This window comes from Egretta garzetta, unplaced genomic scaffold (assembly GCF_000687185.1).
Source record: "Egretta garzetta isolate BGI_Z169 unplaced genomic scaffold, ASM68718v1 scaffold226, whole genome shotgun sequence".
NCBI classification, from domain to species: Eukaryota; Metazoa; Chordata; class Aves; order Pelecaniformes; family Ardeidae; genus Egretta; species Egretta garzetta.
The window spans coordinates 234,487-241,917 of record NW_009260021.1 but is presented as its reverse complement, the minus strand read 5'-3'; positions in this window follow the sequence as shown (position 1 = coordinate 241,917).

Sequence of the window (7,431 nt, the reverse complement as noted above, 5' to 3'; positions counted from 1 at the left end):
GAATAAAAATCACCTTTCTGGCCAAAAAAAAAAGAATTAAAATAAAATAAAAGGCCATTTCTCCTCCGGACGCGTCCCCAGCACCACCTGAGGAGCTGTGCTGTGTCGGGCTAAGCCAGAGCCCAGTCGCCGGGGTCTTCTCTCACCCTCTGTCCTCATCCACCCCAAATCAGCCCCAAGACCTCCCTTCCCCACTCTCTGGTGCCCCCAGGACAGGATCCCCCGTGGGCTGTGCCCTTGCGGCGGGGGGGCTGCTGCTGTCACCCTCCCCTGGGAAACACCTTCCCCAAGGGCACCAGGTCTACGGAGCTGGCGTAAAACACCCCCCAGCTGTGAGAAAGCTTTGCCCCGAGCAGGATGGGGCCCTTAATAAAGAGGGGGAAGGCAGGGTGGGCTAGGGCTCAGCAGGGTTTTAACACCCCCCCGGCTTCCGGCAGCATAAAAGCACAACAAACACGAAGGGTTTCTGTCAATGCGAGACTCTGGACGGGTGTCCCGGCCCTCCCGAGGTGCTGAACAAGGGAAAGTTTGGCTCTGGGGGCAGGGGGATGGGTTGGACAGAAACATTGAGCCCTTGGAAAAGCAAATGAGGGGGAACAGCTCAGGCTTTGCCAGGAGCATCTTCCCCACGTGGCTTTGCTGTCCAGGGAAGCCGCGCTGCTGCTGGAGCAGCTCCCGGGGCAGGACGGGCTCCGAGGTGGTGCCGGGGAGGGCGAGGACATCTTGCCCTGTGGGGCGGTCAAATCCCACGGCCCAAGGAAAGCGGGATGCTCGCAGCTGGGGGTGCCGGGGTGCAGGCAGCAGGGCTGCGCCGTGCAAAGGCAGGCGTGGGGCCGGCTCTGCGGCACCGTCTTCGGAGGAGTCGGGGACAGCAGGCGGGCGCCGCCCTGGAAATTTTGGGGGTGCCGGGGTGCAGGCAGCAGGGCTGCGCCGTGCAAAGGCAGGCGTGGGGCCGGCTCTGCGGCACCGTCTTCGGAGGAGTCGGGAACAGCAGCCGGAGCCCGCCTTGGAAAGCGGCAGGCCGGTGATCAACCATCACACAGCCTCGAGGAACGCTCCGGTGTGTTGTTATGAATACAAAAACTTTGGGCAGAAAATAGTGGAGTTAATACCTGATAGAAGTCTCGCTGCTGAACTTGTTCGATATTCGGATGCAAATTTCAATATTAGTCTCAGAAGACAATTTTGGTCCCATTGATCTTGTTTAGGATTCGGGGACAATCGTGTTATTGAATTTATAATAACCTATGGCACCTGGATAAGAACTCCTGCTGTGTAGAGACCACCAAACCACCCATTCTTTCATCCTTAGCTGAGCACTCTCACAGACCAAGGTGAAGACCGAGATCTCCTAGAAGAGGAGATCATCTAGATCTCCTCAAAGCAGCAGTCCTTCAAAGTCCCCACACAGAAGATCTCCATCTCCCCAGAAGTGATCAGCCCACCTTACGCATCCTTAAAGACTTCGGAGGGCTATATCACAATCCTGAATCAAAATTTAATACGGACTGGAAAATTCCTCAGTTTCCCCCTTGTCGCCTAGAAGAAAATTGCAAACCAGCCGTTCCAGAGAGAAGGTGCTCCTTACTGCTACCCACACGCTTCTATGTACCAAGCGCAACTCATTCACTGTTATTTTGTGCCATCAAAAATAAACATGAGGCATCGTTACTTGACCTGGTCACGCCTGCTGGATACCTACCTACGTCATCGTTTTTGAGTCTGGTATCATTTATGGAAAAGGCAGTACCGGGTCCTGGGAGAGTTGGGGAAAACTTGACCTTCTGGAGTGTAGCTCACCGCCTACGGATGGGAGGCTCAGCGGGGCTATCAGCCCCTCAACATCAACAGGCCAACAGTTGGTATCAACATCAGCAAGGATACCACGGAACTACTCCCAAGGTTCCATCTCAGGAACAGGAACGAGGCAGAAGATGGTATCTCCGGGATTACGGGTACCTGATGAGTCCCATGGACTTGGACTTGACTGGGGCAAGGACAGAACGAGTACAAGATGCAGCAAAGGCCCTCACTGGACTAAAGATGAAGGAGCCGGCACCACCTCAACTGCGAGCACCTCCAGGGCAAGCACCCCAGGAATTGCCAGGGAATGAGTGCTAATGCAAATCCACCAGGATGCTCTGGCACAAGTAGTGGGGTTGGGGTCCTGAGATTCCTTACAGCTGCTGGATCCGGTAGTGTTCCAGAAACTGAAGCAAGAAACAGGAGATGTAAGAAACGAGGGAGAATTACGAGCAGCAATCAGCAGAGCAAACGCGGCACAGGTGAAGGTAAAACAGACACCCCCAAGGAGTCTCCAGCCACAAAACACATTGGTGAGGCCTGTTGTGACATCTGGGAATGGTTTGTCCTTACCAGCCTCTGGAGCAGCATCCCATGGTACCCCAGGGACATCCGTAGGGGCATCGCAGCAGGAGAGGGGGTCTGCACCCATAGAACATCCACCTACCACAGGGAAGTCGGAACTGTCCCCGTGGCTGGTCATGTTCTTAATGGGGCTACCGGGGGGCTACTTCCTTGGGGGGCAAAATCCTAGGAATACTACAGGAGCTTGTGCAATGGCCAACTTCCCTCAGTTTTCAAGGAAATCCCATAAAATGTCCTGGCCTAAGTTTGCTTGCCCAGACCTCAGGGCATCGTGCTGGTTATTGCCCCAAAGGTTCTCCTGGGCATCGCTGGATGTCTCCACAGCTTTTTATCCTATTCCTCTGAATCCTACTGCTGGGGTACCCGGATTGGAAGGGTTACACGCCTGTACGCCCCCCACTGCTAGATGGGGATTGCCCGGAGAACTGCATCACAGCTCAGCACTGCGAGAAAACCTGGAACTGTACGAAGAACAAACCTTGATGCTGGTGCAAAACTACGGCGACTGACGCTGTTGTTGCACCCCGCAGTCATGGGCTTCTGGAAGAGTCCTGTGGGGATCAGCCTGAGCCCATTCCTCTTGTCTTTATCATCTACATTACTTGTTCGGTATTAAGGAACAGAACTGCATCACAGCTCAGCACTGCGAGAAAACCTGGAACTGTACGAAGAACAAACCTTGATGCTGGTGCAAAACTACGGCGACTGACGCTGTTGTTGCACCCCGCAGTCATGGGCTTCTGGAAGAGTCCTGTGGGGATCAGCCTGAGCCCATTCCTCTTGTCTTTATCATCTACGTTACTTGTTCAGTATTAAGGAAGCAATTCAACCGTGTTTTTATTTTTGCTTACACGGGTGATTTGGTGGTGGGATACAAGAGCCCTGTCCATCCTTGTGCAGCAGTCCATCGCACTGCTCAGCATTTATTGCCACTGCAGGTGAGTAAATACAGATAAAAGAAAGTTTTCAGGCAAATATACATGTTTTCTTGGTTACCAACTGGGAAGGTTTGGAATTTTACCTAGCAGTGATAAAATTTATAAATCAAAAGAGTTATTTTACTTTTCTCTCCATCCCACCACGAGGGTGCGGGCTCGCAGCAACGGGGCTGGGTGAACCCCGCTCTGGGAAGCGGGGCGCACGCCTGCCCAGCGGAGATCAACCTGGCAATGATTCTCCAAGGCGGAGCAGCTTCTCCTTCCAGGGACGGGCCAAAGCCATGCCCAGCGCCCTTATCTGCCGCCGGCCCCGTGGGAAGGGAAACGGCCTTGAGTCTACCCACGCCGCCGGGCACTTTGCTCCGCACGGCCCCGCCGCAGCCTCCAAGGAGCTGTGCCCACGGGGCCGGGCGTGCTCTGACCGGCGTTGCTCTAAGGTCCCGCTTTGTCCACATGTGCCACGCGACACCAAGGACAGCGAGTCTTGCTTGGGCGAGGTACGGCGATAACGGCAGCTCTCCCATCACCCGGCTACACAACCTCGTCGTTCCTTGGGTACAGAATCCCCTTAAGCGAGGGAAAGCTGGCATGGAGATGCTGAAGGGCGGTTGGGGAAGGGAGACCCTGTGAAGGGAGTGAGGGAGGGCCCGTGGCAGAGCTGGAAGAGGCTCTCAAACCAAGGGCTGTAGCTGAGGTCTCCTTTGCAATGCAAAGGAGGGGATGGGGCTTGCCTGGTGGGGGAGAACCGGGGAGCCAGACCCTGATCCTCCCTCCAGCACTGGGTGGGCAACAAGGACTTGGGATCCATGAGAACGGTGAGGAAGGACGCCCGGGTCCTCCTCTCACCGGCGAGTGGAGGGTGCAGGAGCCAGGAGGTGAAGTCCTTGAGCTTGAGCTCAAAGGCAAGGAAGGCTCCCAACTTTGAGGAAGTCTGGGTCAGGTTGAGAAATAAATCTCAGCTCCAACCTCCCAAACCACCCCAGGCACTGCTGGCTGGCAGCCAGAGGGACCTCCAGATGGTCCCCAGGGGCTCAGCCCCATCCTCAGACCTCACCAATTGGTGGGTGACAGCCAAGCCTCACAGCCCTGGTCCCATCCCCTCCTGGGGTCCCACAGCAGATCCCACCCAGGAGGTGGCAGCAGGCACGTGGAAGGGGGGGCCAGGCCTCAACTGGGGGGTTGCTGAGCCTTGCTTTCGTCCTGCAGCAGCTTTTTCTCACCCTGCTGCAGCCCCCAAACTCATCCATCCTCCCCCAAAGCGGTGGCCGGAGCACCCACCTCTGGCTGTGCCACGGTAGACATCCCCAAGTCCTCTCCAAATCTACCTTCCTGGGGCAAGGCCACACCAGACCAGGGCCAGGAGCTCCCAATTCAGCCTGGGTGCTGGTTGGGAGCCTTGTGGGAGATGCAGGCTGGCTGGGGAAGGGGGACACCCCCCCCACAGCTGCCCTTCCACCACCACCAGGAGACAAAGGTCTGCAAAGCTGCCGGATCAACCCGCGGCCTCCCCCTCTTCCCCACCGAAACCCAAAACCGCCTATTTTTGTCTTTTCCTTTCTCCTACTCAGGAGGTTTCCAGCCATCAGATCCTTCCCGGGAGCCCTTCAAAGGGAAAGCGGCCGCCCCATCCACTTGCTAAACCAGTCTGAGCAGTGCTGGGCTGGGCTGGCAGGCGGGAGAGGCCCCCCGCACCCCCCGGGACCGGGAAAGGGTCGAGAAACCAGCCGGAGGGACCTGGGGTGACCCCGGAGCAAGGAGACAGACGAGCATCGCGCCCCACGGAATGACGGCATCGCCATCGCGCTCCCAGGGAGGCGGGGATGCCCCCCACCAAGGGGGGACCCCCGGGCAGGCTGCAGTGCCCCCCACGCAGCCGTTGCTCGCCCACTGGGAGGGGGAGCAATTTTAGGATTGTTAAATTTTTATCCTGGCCCATGCTGTAAGGAGAAGCCAGGGAAAAGGGCAGCTGGCTGATGGGGAAAAGAAGCCCTCAGAGCAGGGGAGCCCCCCCCCCAGTGTCCCCAGCAGGGCTGTGCTGGAGCACAGGGAGGTATCGCACCCCCAGGCAGGGAAATTCAGCGGCTTCCCTGGAAGAGGAGGAGGGCAGTGAGGAAGCAGAAGGGCCGTGAGGCTGAGGTGCATTTCCAGGACAAAAACCCCAGCCTTGGACCTTTGCCAAACCCAGAAAACAACCAAGGAGGGAGGGTGTGGGGGGTCCGTCCGTCCCTGTGCTCCCACCTGGGCTGCACCCATCCCAGGGTTGGGGGGATGGACCTGGGGGTCCTGCAGGAGGGTTTCTCCCACCAGCCCCACACAAAGCACAAATAAACCCCGGACAAGGGAGATGTGATACGCACAGAGGGGTTTTAACGACCTGCCCTCCCCCAGCCCCACCTGGGAAGAGCGATGCCCAGAAAAATCAAGGTGATGGTGAGAGCCAGGCCTGCCCAAGCAGCCCCAGTAAAGCCCCCCCAACGCCCACCGAGGGGAAAAGCCAAGCACAACCCCACCCAGCCACTGGAGAATCCACCTAGAGGATGTGGTGCTCCACACCAGGGGGGTCCGGCAGCTCTGTAGCCGCCCTTGCCAAAGCTCGGTCACCACTTGCCCCGAGAGAGGGGGTGGCACAGACCCCCCTGAGGTGCACCTTGCTCTTGGTTGGACATCAAGAAGGTATTGGAGGCTCACAGGCACATGGAAAAGTTCACCTGGGGGTATCGCAGGGTGAAGAGTCGGCCCTGCCCATCTCCAAAACAGGTTCTGGGTGACTCCAGGGTGCGGAAGCTTTGCCGGGGAGGTCAGGAGATGCACAGCCCCGGGGCGTGGTGAGGGCCGGCAGCTCCCACCGAGTGGCAGCCCAGGGTTCATGGGGACCAAGCTGCTCCAAGGTCAAACTGGGGAGCCAGCAGAGTCCATGGCTGCAGCAGGAGGAGCTGGAGGCCTCAGGCTGGGCCTGAAAAGCCAAGCACAACCCCAGCCAGCCACTGGAGAATCCACCTAGAGGATGTGGTGCTGGGTGCCCACCCCACACCATGGGGGTCCGGCAGCTCTGTAGCCGCCCTTGCCAAAGCTCGGTCACCACTTGCCCCGAGAGAGGGGGTGGCACAGACCCCCCTGGGGTGCACCTTGCTCTTGGTTGGACATCAAGAAGGTATTGGAGGCTCACAGGCACATGGAAAAGTTCACCTGGGGGTATCGCAGGGTGAAGAGTCAGCCCTGCCCATCTCCAAAACAGGTTCTGGGTGACTCCAGGGTGCGGAAGCTTTGCCGGGGAGGTCAGGAGATGCACAGCCCCGGGGCGTGGTGAGGGCCGGCAGCTCCCGTGGCAGCCCAGGGTTCATGGGGCCCAAGCTGCTCCAAGGTCAAACTGGGGAGCCAGCAGAGTCCATGGCTGCAGCAGGAGGAGCTGGAGGCCTCAGGCTGAGCCTAAATGGGCTCCTGGGCCCCTGGGTGGGGGGTGGAGGCCTCAGGTGAGCAATTAAGGCCAATTAGCACCCTCATCCACCCCATGAGGTGAGGATGTGGGCCCCTGGGGGAGGGGTTAGCACCCTGCTGCCTTTTTTGGCAGGACTTCAGCATTGTCTTCACCCACAGAGCGATGCCCATGGCAGAGAGAAGACCCACATCCCTTTGCCATGTGCATTCGACATGGGGACCCCCTGTGCCCCCCCGCCCCATGCATGACCCCACACCCCTGCGCCTCCTCCCAAAACCTGGGGGCTTCCCCCCCCTCCTTCCCCCCGCCCACCCCAGCCCACCCCAACGGCTCATCCACCCGTACGGCTGAGGTCCAGCACCACTGAAGGTCTCCTAGAGACAGGAGAGAGGGTGAAGGGGGTGAAAGCGGAGGCTGATGGAGCACGGGGGTTCCACCAAGGGGTGCCAGCTTTGGGGGGGGGTCCGAGGGCTTCCCCAGCTCATCCCTGGGCGAGGCGAGCAGGGCCGGGCAGGAGGGGTCTTTGCTGAGCGGGCTGGAGCCTTTGCCTCGCCTCCGTAAGGACACTCGGGCTGTGATGCTCCGGCCGAGCGCCCGGCCCCAGCCACACGTGGGAGAGGCAAAGTGGGACGGACGGACAGACGGACAGTTGGAGGCTCGTGTGGGGGG